General features: G+C 34.8%; 1 long non-coding RNA gene across 1 annotated transcript; it reads left to right on the top strand.

The window, feature by feature from the left end:
* The first annotated feature begins 446 nt into the window (after positions 1-446).
* LOC137473069 (uncharacterized) lies at positions 447-7,933 on the top strand. Its single transcript, XR_010998587.1, has 3 exons — positions 447-1,239; positions 2,290-2,360; positions 7,352-7,933. It is a non-coding gene; the product is annotated as an uncharacterized lncRNA (long non-coding RNA).
* Positions 7,934-14,229: the final 6,296 nt, after the last annotated feature.

Here is a 14,229-nt window from a genome sequence, read left to right as displayed (position 1 = left end):
TTTCAAGTGTAGAAGATATCCTGATAGCAGGAAAACTTTTAGTATTTGCCATATAGTTATTATTTGATCACTAGCTTTATCACTGACCCTCTTTACAAAAAAAAAAAAAAAAAAAAAAAGATGCAGTGGTTTTTCTGTGGTCTGGGAGTATGACAGTCCCTCCTTGTACTGATTCACATAGCTAAAATAGGATTCAGATTATTAAAATCAACTTAATAGTTATACAATCTATTAGATATACAAAATATGCAAGAACATATTGAGGTACTGCTTGTTCTAAATTGGTAGTGAAAGTCCTGTGATGTTTTAACAGTTATTTCAATGTGACCTTACTCATCAGTTTTATGAAGGTTTTATGAATGTTTTTTACCAGTTTTTCTACTGGACCTGTAGTAGGACTAATATGATTTTTTTTTTAAGATTTAAAAAAGGTAATTTGACTTTAACTTTCCACAGTCCTGGTGGCTGAATTGCTTAGAATGAAAAAAGTACAGAGAAGTAGTTTCTTCAGTGGATACATTTTAGTTATGCAATTGCCTTGATATAGAAACGAAGACCTTAAATTAATCAGGAGCCTTCACATGTGTTGCTGGTTTACTGAGAAGTCATTCTTGCAATTGGATCTATACATGTAACCCTCCCATTTGTACAAAGGCAACTGTACTTTAGAATCATATGCATGCCAATAAGATCAGTCCCTCCAGCTTGGTTTAAGTTAATTTTACAAACGAAAGGAAAAAATTCACCATTTTCATACAAAAATTTTGTCAGGAACTTCTTTAACACACTGTTACTGGTGGAAGTGCAGTTTCTGCTCTGTTATAGCTCCATCAGACCACCTAGTCCCCCGTTCTGAATTGCCAATTTGAATGTTAATTTTTTCTGCAGGTTTCAGTATAAAAATTGGAGGTGTTTATAACTACCAGAATATTGGATGCAAGGAAATATTTTCCATGAAGAATTGATCCATGCCAAAATTCCATGTATTTTTATTTGTTTTCTGAAAAGTGTCTAAAATATTATCTGAAAATTATAGAATAATCTGAAAGTATTAACTGGAAAACAGTTCAAAAAGTCACATCTATGGCTGCTTCTTGCTCACCAGTTAACACACAGCAGGCGTATGATTCTGTCTCTTGCTTATGTTTGGCATAATTTGGTTTTGGGGGTTTTTTTTCAGTATGAAGACTTATAATGCTTCTTTTCTTAAATGAAGACTTGAAGAGAACTGATTCACTGGTCTGTGAAATTCTTTTCCCTTGAATTTCTGTCAGTGTACCTGTCTTGTCTATGAATAAACCCCAACTGTAGTTGTATAGATAATTGTCTTAGTGCCTTATCATATGAATGACATTCTGTAAGAATAAATACATACATGACTGACATCAAACCCATATTTCCAAGATCTATAGGAAAATGCTTGTGTGACATAAAGGGGAAGCAGTATTTATCTGGATAATTAACATACATTGATCTTTTGTTAACATACATTTTCTTTTGTTCCATCTGCAGAGTCCATTGCAATTTATGAATTGTATTTATGACAACATCTTTTTCTTCTGTCTATATATGACTTTAGCTCTTTCTGAAGATGGCATGTTCGTTCATTTAAATGTACTGAAGCTTATTTTCTTGTAGGCAGTTTGGGAATTGATAGCACAGGATTCAGTCATTGCTTACCTGGAAGCTTAGTCTTAGCAACTGATTTTAAAATTTGTGTTATTGGGCTGTGTTGATACCTCTCTTATGCTGTTTTAAACCAATTCTTGTCTGTCAACACAAGCAAGAGTTACATTTTGATTATCATGCAGATACATGTTGTGACTGCCTTTATTCCTTTATATATATATTATATATATAAATATATAATATTTGCATATGATATTTTCTAATGCATTTTGTTTAAATATTTCACTAGGGATAAAGGGCAATCAGTTCCATTAGAACTGACAACTCCATGTGACATGCTAGAGCTGATCTGAGGTTTATGCAAGCTTAGTTTTTGCAGTACTGGATAAATAGATGTGGAGAAAAGGAAGGGGGAGAAAAGGATATGGAGGCATCAACGAAGACTTTGAAACTCTGGACAGGGAAAATAATTTCAGATGGGAAGAGTAAGGGATCAGCTGATGTTTCAGAGAATGAGAGTAAAGACATGCCTGAGAAAGTGGGTTTCAGGGGGCTATTGAAAATTTGGGTAGAATACAGACAGATACTCTTCTCTCCTGGTCACATTCTGCTGAAACATAGGATCTTTACCTTTAACCACTTCATGACTTTTCCTTACAGTCTTCTGTTGGCCCTGACTTTCTGGGCTGCTAGGAAGAAGTAATAGAATAGATTCCTACTGTGAGGAAAAGGTAATAATATTTTTGAATTCTTACTTATATCTGCATAGCACACACTTCAACAGCTGTTATAAAAGTGGTCAGACTTTGTACATCCCACCTGCATGCTGTCCTTGGTATAACTGCATACAGCATTGCGCTGTAAATTTTCACAGAGATTTCTACAGATGTTGAAATCACTGGTCATTGGAATCATAACTTTTGGTTTAAAAGGAAGACCTTATATAACACTGCTTAAGTTTGAGACCCTCCCTTGAACTACTGAATGTGTGTGATTGTCAGAACCTTTATAGACCTGAGAATTGCTCACTTTTAAAGTCAAGTCAGGAAGGGAAGTGATCAGACATTACTATTTTCTGTCACTTAGGAGCTGAAAGATTTTAGTGAGAAATTGCAGGAATTTTGGAATTTTATTTTTGGGGGTTAGGGTTAGATTGAATTTTTTCAGGAAAATAATAAAACAACAACAACAAAAACGTTATGCAGTTCTTGTGAGATCCCACTATTGCAAACAATTTAGTTTGTCAGTTTTGGGATGTTTTGATGTTTGTGAGGCCTCCTGTTTTCATGCTACTTCCCATATCCAGGTCAAGGACAGGTGTGAAAGGCAGATTTCCCATGACTGTTGAAGTCACTTTGAGATGATTCCAGCACTTAACCAGTGTCTGACTAAGTTATTATTATAAACACATCACTATAAATTAAGATGAGAAAGAATGAGTGAATAAAGGGAAGAGGAAATGACTGAACTCATATTTCTGAAAATGCTCAGATAAAACAATTCTCAATGTGATGGAATTCTTGAAACTACTTTGAAATCCCTACTCCAGATTTATCTCTAGTGAAAATCTGGACTTGGTAGTGTCCCGTTATATGTGAATTTGGCCACTATCTTTAAACAAATCCATTTCATACCTCCACCCTTTCCTCTGAAATGTCCCTCCTTAAAATGCACCACTTGCAAAAGACTCACAGTGTTCAGTTACCATAAAGAGATTTGTTTGTCAGTTTAGTAACTGATCATCTAAACACAGCACATGGCAAGATTAAAAATAAACCAACATAGCACTTGGACTATAATGCTTAATCATTTCCGATCAACTTTTCCGTAAATGTGTTTATGTTTTACTTCTTGGACTGTGCACGTAAATACAACATGTGTTGCTAAATTCTTCATAGATGAATACTTAGCTCATAAGTTTTGGGGGATGGCAGCTTTGTTTTCAACCATTCATTGCTTTATGTAGCACTAAATTGAAATTATTATTTACTGAAATTGTTTGAAAGAATGGTAAAAAAATGTTTTAAAGCTACACAAAAACTTTCCAAAATGTCTGCTTTGAAAGGGTTTGGAGGTTTTGGTGGAAAAGAGGGGAAATTTAGATTAGATGTATGGAAGAAATACTTGCTGTGGGGGTGATGAGGCACAGGTGCCCAGGGAGGTGGTGGATGCCCCATGCCTGGAAACCTGCAAGGCCAGGTTGGATAAAGCCCTGAGCAACCGGGACTGGTGGGAGGTGTCTCTGCCCATGGAAGGGGGCTGGGACTGGGTGATCTTTAAGGTCCCTTCCACCACCTTAACATTCTATGATTATGTCTTCAGTCTCCCAGATATTTTCAGAACCTGAAATGGAGAGCAGATGAGGAAAGGGAGCTCAGAGCTGAGGCTTTTAGGCCTCTCTTGTACATGTGAAACAGGGCATTTAAAATATTTTATTTCTGTGGGAAAATATCTAAAAAGAGGGATATGCGTCATATCAGAAGGACATTTTATTCCTTAAGAATTACTACTTTCCACCTTTGTGAACTGTGTCAGATCTTGTTCAACTTTAGTGGCGTTTTTTATAAGGTAGCATTTTAAATCAGTGTCAATAAGTGCTTGTATTCTGTAACACTAGTGTAATTAAACTGCCAATGTTTACACTAAAATTGAGTCTGTCAGTTGCCTTAGGAGTTTTAAATTAACAAATATTTACAAACATATTCAACTGCAACTTTAGATTAGTAATGCCACAGATGGATTTTCAGGTTCATTGAGTATGTCATATCTGAAACCCAAAAGCCTATGTTTGGATAACACTTGTTATGCAATTGTTATTCTAGACTTTATTTTTCAAAATCAATAAATTAGTCACATGTGCAAAAGAATGAGTGCAAACCAGAAAAATCTGGCAGAATTAGACACATTAATAGTTTTTTAAAGATCTGGATAGAAAAACATCATTTACGTAGTAATGGGAAATGTCTCATATTTCATGCACAATGTTATGGATACTTAGAATCTGGAGGGAGAATTGTATTTTAATAAAACTTTTGCTATTAATAGTAAGTTTCTCTCTTCTTACATTTTAGCTTTAAATAAGAATGTAGTAATAGGAAGTAATGAAAAATCCAACCAGCTACTTTCAAAAGCTTGTAGAATTGAGGTGATGATGAGTGTTAGACAGATAAGAAAATTCAGCACAAGATCGAGACAGAGATGGACAAACGCCAAGATAAACCAGTAACATTATACAGAGATAATATATCACTTTTTTCATAGATCTACACTTATTCACCTTGGGATACTCCCAATTATTTTTAGGACCTTACTCATTTCCTAGATGACAGATTAAAGATGTTACATTGTCAAGTCCTTGTGACTAGTGAAGGAAAGTTATGGAAAACCCCTGTGTCCTTCTGCTTTCTTTAATCTGCTAGAAAATAACTGTAATGTCTCCAGACTTCTAGTCTGAGGCCAAGAAATGTCCAGCATTTGAAATCAAATTAAATAGGTTTGTCCATCCAAGAGTCACAGTAAATGTCCTAAAGACCTTGCATGAAAATAGGATTTGGAAAAGGCCATGCAGATACTGTTTGCTATTCTCAGTAAGCAAGGTGATTGCATGTTTCAACTTTCACCTTTAAACCAGAAATTGTAATAGCTGACCTTGAGCAAAATAATCTCATCACCAAAAATATACTATTGTGACAATAATGTATTTTTTTTACAGCTAGATTTAAAAAGGCAAATTCACTTACAAACAGATTACATCATCTGCACCTCAATTTCATTTGTGGAGTAAGGGAAATTTGACAAAGGAGATGAAATCTCTTTGTTTATGTTTGGAAAGTAAATTTCTGTAAAAATATGAGTAAGAATCTGAAAGCAAAATATTTTATTGAATAGATATACAGGTTGAAACAATTCTTTTGGAAGAAGAGTAGTGTTGACTAAGAATATCTACTGAAAACTTCAGTACATTCTCAAAAGAAAATATCAATCTGAATACAAAATTTAGGCTTTTTATATGGAGCCCTAGAGGTCTGCAGCACTGAAATGCCACTTATTTTCAAAATCATTCATGCAAACAACTCAACTGCTTTCTGAAGGATTTTGCTCAGTATCGCAAAGCAGCCTTCAGCACATCTATCCTGCATAGGACAGATACCATCATTTTCTGTGCTTTGGAAAGTGCTAATCATTTTACAGAAACTTACAGAGCTGGCAGTCTCACTCGCTTCAGATGTGACAGAAAAGAAATCAGTAAACAAAAGATGGTAAGGGGAAGGAAAGTTGGAGGATGTGATTATAAGATGTAGTAATGCAGGAATGCTTGACCTTGGCACTGAAGTAATAAAAAATTGCAACTCAAAACTCATATGCGCATGAAGGTAAGTTCATTTCTAAATTACAAGGTGTCTTTAGATGAAGTCACATTGTGTCTTTAAGGATTTTTGGAAGTAAAAATGCTTACCTTAACCTTTTAATTGATTACTCTCCTCTATGAAAAATGTCAGTTAAGAAAAATTTGAAAGCTGTTTGACAGATGGAAGTCACTATGTTCTTTGTGAAATAACAGACTGCAAAGGGGAGTGACAAACAGAAATATGTAATACAAAAAGGGAAAAGGAGATATTTCTACTTTACCTTCCCAGTAGCCTGCTGTAATTTGTTCCATAAGAAGCAGATCTTACAGGACCTTTCTGCTCATTGAATCATATTGACACCATGAGGGTTATTTTTAATAATTGTCAAAGCTCTCTCACAGGGAAGGCTTTGGTTTTCCACTATGAATGGATAGTTAGAACAGAATTTTCCCACTCACTATACAATGCCCCCAAAAAATTACTTGAATCAACAATGATGTGGATAAAAATGTTAACATTTTATTATTTTAATACTTATTGATAGCCTTTATTTCAAATGACACACTGGAAGTTTTTCTCTATGACATTCCAGTCAAAAGATTGCACACTGTAAGAATGTTGCAGGCACTTCAGGGGTATGAGGGTTTTTTACTTTTTCAGGAATAGTTTTGCTTGTTTTTGTGAAAAATTCTCTTTTACAGCATGTGCATTTTAGATTAACTTGTGGTCTGTTAAAGGTTAAGAAAAATGCTGTTCTTAAAAGTATTATTTTTCCCTTTTATGGATGAGCACCAGGCTTTAAGACATCAGTGTAAATAGAGTTTCCTGTTCCAGGGAAGTTTGGCTACTGCAGGAGCCCAAAGGTCCTTTGGGAAAAGCTTGATAGGAACTATGAGTTGAATGTGATCTGAGGCTCCAGGAACCAAAGAGCCAGAACTGAGGGAAACACATTTCACAGCCCTTTTGTGCAATCTCAAGTCCCAAAAGCACTTCTGGGAAAGTAAACCCTTCATCATACACACAGCATTTCTTGCTAGATGAGTACTTATGCTAATGGCTTTTAGAAATCATTCTGTTATCTGTAGATCTGTGACTTCTTTCCTTGAAGCTTGCTGTAACTTCAAAAAAATCAGCAGATTTGCAGAAATGCTGAGAAGGAATAGGGATGCTGAACATTTCTCCATGGCTGCCAGGCATTGTGCAGTGCCCAGTCCAAACTGCAGTTTTGCATTCAACACTTTTAGAAATTTTCTGAAGTAGACTTGAATTCTGTTCCATTAGAAATGCTAATTTATCAGAACTATGTGTTTGTTTATCCAGAAATCAGTGTGGCATTTTTTTCTCCTCCTTTTCTCTCCCTCTCCCATTTACAGCTGGGCAGAAATCGCTGGGCAGAAGGAAGGAGCAAAGCAAGAGGATTTACTGTGATGCAGGGCAACCACCACACTTCTGTGTTAACAGTGTTCCTTGTGTGACTATCACTTGGCTGCTGCATTTCTTTCTTCACTTGACCAAGTTTGAATTGGAACTCTGCCATAGATTTTCCAATATGACATGAAATGAATCATACAACCTCAAACTCTACTCTTTATCATTTCAAAAGGAGTAATAACACTCAGTGGGTTGTTTTGTTTTGCTGGATGTGTTTTGGAAAACAAAGGCATTATCCCCTGTCTCTGAAAGTACTGCTGTAATGCAAATAATTGAAACATTGAAATAATTTGGAATATTTGAGGAACAACACTCAATTGTTTATTTAATGTTTCCATTAACTTTCTTAGTACTGGTTTCTTTCTTTTAGAAGTATCAAAAATAATGGTTCAAAAATTAATTAATATTTTTAAAGAACTAAAAATATATTTTGAAAAAATAAAAGCCGATAAATTACATTAATTGAAAGGATTGGAATGAAGTAATATATTCCAGCTTTTCTTCATAACTGCTCTTTGTGTTGCAAGAAGCTGTCATTTGGAAGTCTGAAGAATAACTTGCATAATTAGAAATTAATTCTGTTAGATTACCTCAATTTTATAATGCTGAAATTAAACAATCATACTTTTTTTTGTGACCAAAACTTTAAAAATTAATGTTCTCCCTCATTCTCCAAACTTTGGGGATGTTAGGCAGTTTTCTATAAGAGTTATTCATGTGAAGAAAAACATTGGGTGTGTGCTTTCTAAAGACCTCAGTAAATCAACAAAGCTATACATAGCACAGTCTGATGTAGTTACCAGCTGATATTTCTGCAAAGACACTCGAAATGAGAGAGGAAATTCCAAACTTCCTTATTATTCCAACATGCTGAGCTTGCTAGTCAATAAAAGATTTCCAAGTTTTATTTAGTGTATTGGTGGCATTTGGCTGGTTCCAGTGGCAGGTATCCTTTGTTTCCTCTTTGTTAGCTATTAACTTTTCCTTAGAGTTGCATTTCTGAAACACTCCATTTTTATTATATGAGATATAGCAATCAAGCTATTTCCATTTAAACATCCCAGCTACATCCTCTTTTGCCTGGTAGCAGGCAAAACTAAAACTATTATATGTAATACTGCTTTCTTTTCCTGTTGGCAGAAAGCAGTATTACACATAATAGTTTCATGGAGATTGCATCTCTTTTGTCTCTGCTTTTTGTTTTATTAAAGAATATTGAATGTAGAAGGGGACATTAATCCTAAATATTGAATATCTTTAGTTTTCACTTTTCAAGCTTTCATTCTTGTCATCATAAGTCAGTCAGCTTCTGCAAACCCAGGCAATCTGAGGTGAAGAATAATAAAAAAAAATAACCAGGCTGATGGGGAAAACAATGTGGTTAGTAATTTAACAAAAAAAAAAAAAATCTCTGTTGTTATAATGGGGAATTAAACAAAAGCAAAATAAGTATACTCATGTTAGTGGTTAGAAAGCTCATGTGATTAAATATATTGCCTTTGACTAGATGGGCACATATTTAAACAAAGTAGGAAATATCGTCCTATTTCTAACACACAAGAAAGACACAATTGTGGAAAATGCTAAATAATCCATGTGGATGTGTCTAAGATGTCATAGAAAAGCAATAGGCAAAGAGTGATTAATAAATAGTGGAGCAGACACTCAAAGAGACGTTTAGTGGAAGACTGTCTCTTACCTGGAAGGAAAATAATTGTATAAATAAATTTGGTATTTATCTCCCACCTCTGCTCTCTGAGGTACAATTTTCAGCTCTGTGCTGGGGCAGAGTATCAGCACATTCCCAGCTGTGTAACTCTCAGCCAAGCACACGTACCTTTTTGCATCCTTTTTTTCCTTGCTTAGTAGATGTGACTCCATTTTAAAAACAACCTTGTTTTATTTAGTGCATAAAGGTGTTAACAGCACCTTGAACTCAAATTGAGATTATGAGATAAGAGGGTTAGGATCTATTAGAAAACATGGAATGGTATTGACAGAATTTTCCCATCAAAAATGCAGAGACAGTTTAATTTTTCAGACATGAAAATATCCTAGAATTGTTGTCATGGCAAAAATTAAAGGCTCTGTAAGTTAACTGTTAGGTTCTTGTTGTTAATTTATCCTGTGGTTTGTTCATTTTCATTTCCTTTTATTTTATTCCTCCTCAGATTTAAAAGCAAAACATTCCTTTTCAATTTTGTCAGGCAGAAGAGCCTGAGTTAGTACTTTTGTGGTAAATTTTGTTGTCATTGATATAATTGCTCCAAAATAAACAGCAAATTCCTGAAGTTGGAAGTTTTTCAGGATTCTTTGTATGCACTGCAATCCTGGATAAAAGCATGCTTGGCTACATCTGCTTATTTTTTATGCAGATAGTCTGGTTGGAATTGCTGTACAGCATTGTTGCCAGGTGTTTCTGAAGCAGGAATGTACATACATTGCTCATAAACTCTTTGGCTTAAAATTCAGTAATCTTTCCCTTAAACAGCCTTAGAACAAGTTCTTTGTCAGAAAATCATACCAAACTATAAAGCTTGTCAGAGTTCAAGCAGGCAGCATTTGATCATGGGGGTCCAATTTAAAAGCTGTTTTTCATAGCAGTGTGTGTGTTGGAGTGTAAGATTTATTGAATCAGAGCTGAAAGACTTCAGCATAGAGTCTTGACCTGTCAGGTTTCATGATACTTGCAGAAAATATTTTCTGTTTGTATAACTCTGTGATCTCTACTCCTGAAACAGAATCTTCTGTAAACTTCTCCTGTATTAACACCTATTAGAAAATAAATCCCATGGATTTTTTTACTGTTCCATTCTCACACTCTTTTTTCCAAATCTCTTACTAAATATTTCATGTTGTGCTTGGTCATAGACAAGCACAGGGAAGCTCCAGGGAGAGGGTGTTTGAGCATAACATCCTATAAAATGAAACCATATGTACCCTACTCTGGGTCACCATGGTACTCCTACATCTTGAGAGAAATTAGCCATATTCTTTAAGAGCTGTTACTGGGAATTAATCTTCTACATTTCATTATCTGGGACACCGAGATCCTTTCTCTCCTTCAAAGATGCAGTGTGTGTTTTCTAATTCCCATTTTGCTGTAAAATAAACAAAATTCCATAAATGTGTTGTTTCAATGTCAGTTTCATCTGTTTCAATAATAGCTGTTGTGTATTTGAGATATTCTGTGCAGTCAAACTCATCACTGACTTGATTCCAAATATCTGAGGGAAGTAGGCTGAAATAAAATTCAAACATGAAGTCATAGAATTCGACCAAAGCCATGTTTTTATGTGGACTGTGGCATTAGTCTCTTTAGCAAGTGGAAAAAGCAATGACTGATGCTGTGAATGTACCTGCCTGAGTACAGCAGTGAGCTGTAAAAGCTACAGATATTACCAGAATGATTTTTTTTAATTTGTTGTACTCACAAATTTTCTGAAGCATTCTTGGTGTGCTCTGGGTAAAAAAACCCAACCAAACAAAAACAAACAAACAAACAACACCCTAGACAAATAAAACAAAACAAACAAACAAAACCCCTAAACATATAATTTTGTTTTAAGATAACTAAAAAATCTCCCTAGAAACTTTTATACAGTAAATCAACTTGGTATCCTTTTGAAATAGTCAAAAACATCCTGAATGCCAGTGTAATCTTCCATCATACTTATTCCTATGCATCCATCTTCTGAAAAATGAGACTTTTTCCAATTTACACAGGCCAATTTTTTTCTTTGATTCCTCTAATTATGGGAAGCATGAGAAAGCTGACCTTCCCTTTCCTCACCCTCTTCATTGTGCATCAGAAGCTGGTATTTTTGTCTGCTGCAGTTCAGACAATGTCAAAATGGAGGCGATCAAAAACAGAGAAAAAGAAAAACAATAACTAGGGCTGTCTGCCCATCCTTCCACTGTGTGAACAGGGAGGGTCTGAGGCAGTACTTTTCATGGGACAGGATTTCATCAAGCTTAACAAATTAAAAAAATACTGTCTTGATACCTCAGTAAATGGAGTGATTTGTGAGGGAGACTTTTAGAAGCACTTCACAGTTATGCATAACTGTACATAGAACTGGTACCAGTGAAAGAAATCTTCTTGTTTTAAACATAGATACTAATGCAAATGAGGCTTTGGCTACTAATACTTGGATTCATAGGCACAGTTTTAGAGTCCTATTTTAAAAGGTTGGCTGATAAATCTGGACATATTTTTTAGTGCTGTGAGTTTCTCATTAAATGAATTTCTGTAGTGTTATTTACTTTGTTAGATAGTGTTCTGTATTTATTGTCTGTGGCTATTCATCTTGGAAAGAGGGACGCACTACTTAAGCAGAAAAATGGTACCTATTTCACAAAATTCTTAATAACATCAAAACTGGTTTTACTGTTATTTTATCATTTGATGATAATCAGGCTTTTCAAGAGGTGTTATGTCTGTGACTCAATATGATTGCATCTTTTCATTACTTTGCTGAGAATTTTTTTAACTGTTCTAAAACGTGTGTTTAAAATGGTAGTTATACATTAAGGTATAAGGTAACTTCAAAGACAGCTTTAAGAAACACAGGTTTAAATTTTCTTTATCTCACAAAGTTTATTTGTTGATTCTGAAGGAATTAAATTGATAAATGCAGTGCTCAGGTAGCACCCTGTGACATTTTAACCTGGGTTCAAAGCTTCTCTTGTGGTTCAGCTCCCTCAAAGAACCTTTGATGTTCTTACATTCATTCACCCCTCATTTGCTATTGTCTTAAGTATTTACTTTCTGGAGTTTATTTAGGAAAGGTATTCTAGGATGTAGTAGTGTATCTTAAAACAAAACTATGGTAGGATAGAGATGCTTACAGAGATGTTACTTACCTGTCATTTGTCAGGTAGTTACATATAAATTGTATGGTCAATACAAAACCCATATCATTCTGAATTATTAAATGGGAGGAAAAAACTGTATGCTTCCTTGAAAGATATTTCTGTAATTTTCTCTTTGGGATGATTTTCAAATTTGAGTATTGATTTTAACTTTATTAACTTCAACATTTACTCAAATGAAAAAACTCCTTGAAACTCATCTGAAAAATAAAGTTTTCAGAATATACTTACTTGGGTAGCCCTTATAATTTTAAATATTAGTTTTTCACAGCTTTGTGTGAGCAATTAGTAATATGTGTGTGCAAAATATTTATTCTGTTCTGTTCACTGGAAATACTAAGTACCTCATGAGGCATTTGATATCCAAGCTGATTGGGACATCTGCCTTTTCTTCATCGCAGGGCTGACCAATGGGACTAATGTACATTATGCATGAGGTTGAAAATTAAACTAGGAAGAAGTAGCATGATTTGAGCATGCAATGCAAAATCAGAACTGGACAGTTACAATGTTTACTCAAGGGGAATACTGCCAAGAGATTGTTTACATAATTCCTAGGTATAAAACCTATTTATTCTATTTTATTTTAGAAACGTTCCTTTTCCAATCCCTAACTGAACAAGGCTGTATCATCATATTGAAATGGCAAAATAAGGATTTAAATATAAATGAAGATAAATTAGCAAGTTCTAAAATGAAAGATAAATATCAGCATAATTTTTCATTTTTCATTTCACTCAGAAAACTTAAGGCTAGAAGGAATTTCAGAGGCTGGCTAGTCTTCCCCCTCACAGGCTGCCCAGACAGGCTGTGGAGTCTCCATCCTGAACAGCTGGCTCTAGGTGGCTCTGCTCCAGCAGGAGGGTTGGACCAGACGACCTCCAGAGCCCCATCCAGCCTCAACCAGTCTGTGATTCTGTGACCTGAAGCAAAATCTGTTGCGGGTGTGCCGTTTTTAACAGATATTTGCCAATCTGATTTTAAAATGTATTTGATCTCTACTTATAAAAACTGGAATGCTTTATCCATAAGCAATATATTCCAACACTTCCTTGTCTTCAGCTTTATCAAAACATTTTTCTTATCATTATAGCTAAATGTTTCTTAATGCAGGTTAACTATGATTTTCTGTCCTACCCTCAGTGGATATTAATTTAAACTGAATCAACTGTCTAGGGAGGTGAAAACTCTTGTCTTTTGGAAGGTTGCTTCACAGGCTGGAGAGAACATGCATAGCTACACAGCCCAGTGTGGTGGCTCTTTTCTCTTATTTTCCTTTCAGCAGCACGATATTCTTGACTGGTGTTTACCTGTCATCTACAATTACCCCTCAAGACTTTTTTCTTTGTTATTGTTTCTTACTTATGTGTTCCCCATCTTTAATATAGATTATTCCAGCCTTACTAAAATACCTTGAATCTGTTCATGTTGAGTTTTATCTTACTTTGTTTAGGCCATCTGTAAATTTTAAGATAATTTAATTAGTCATGTTCCTGAAATTCCTTTACGCCCCTCCTCACTTTCTGGAAGTTTGTAAGTTTAATAAGTATATACCCTCTTCAATCAGCTTGGGAAAAAGTTTATTTTTACAACTGACTGATCCATATAAAACGTTAATCTAGAAATACTTCCATTTTGATAGTGAACCGCTGATAAACAATGTCTGATTTTCGTTTTGCAAAGAAAATACATATAATTCATTTAGTGTTGAAATTCTTCTCTACGTAAGATTTGCTACAGAGGAAAAAAGATATCTGTGAAACTTAGTGCAAACAACATGTATCTCTAATGACTATATGTATTTATAGAGGAAGGATTCAACATTTCCATGCAAATTGTATTTAAAGGAAATTTTATATGTAGTTGTATGTAGTTGTTGCTTGGAAGGGGGGTATAACTGCCATTTAGTAATTCACAACTGGAATTACCCAGAGGTTAAAAATAT

This window comes from Anomalospiza imberbis, chromosome 1, assembly GCF_031753505.1.
Source record: "Anomalospiza imberbis isolate Cuckoo-Finch-1a 21T00152 chromosome 1, ASM3175350v1, whole genome shotgun sequence".
NCBI classification, from domain to species: domain Eukaryota; kingdom Metazoa; phylum Chordata; class Aves; order Passeriformes; family Viduidae; genus Anomalospiza; species Anomalospiza imberbis.
This window is presented reverse-complemented; position numbering and strand designations above follow the sequence as displayed.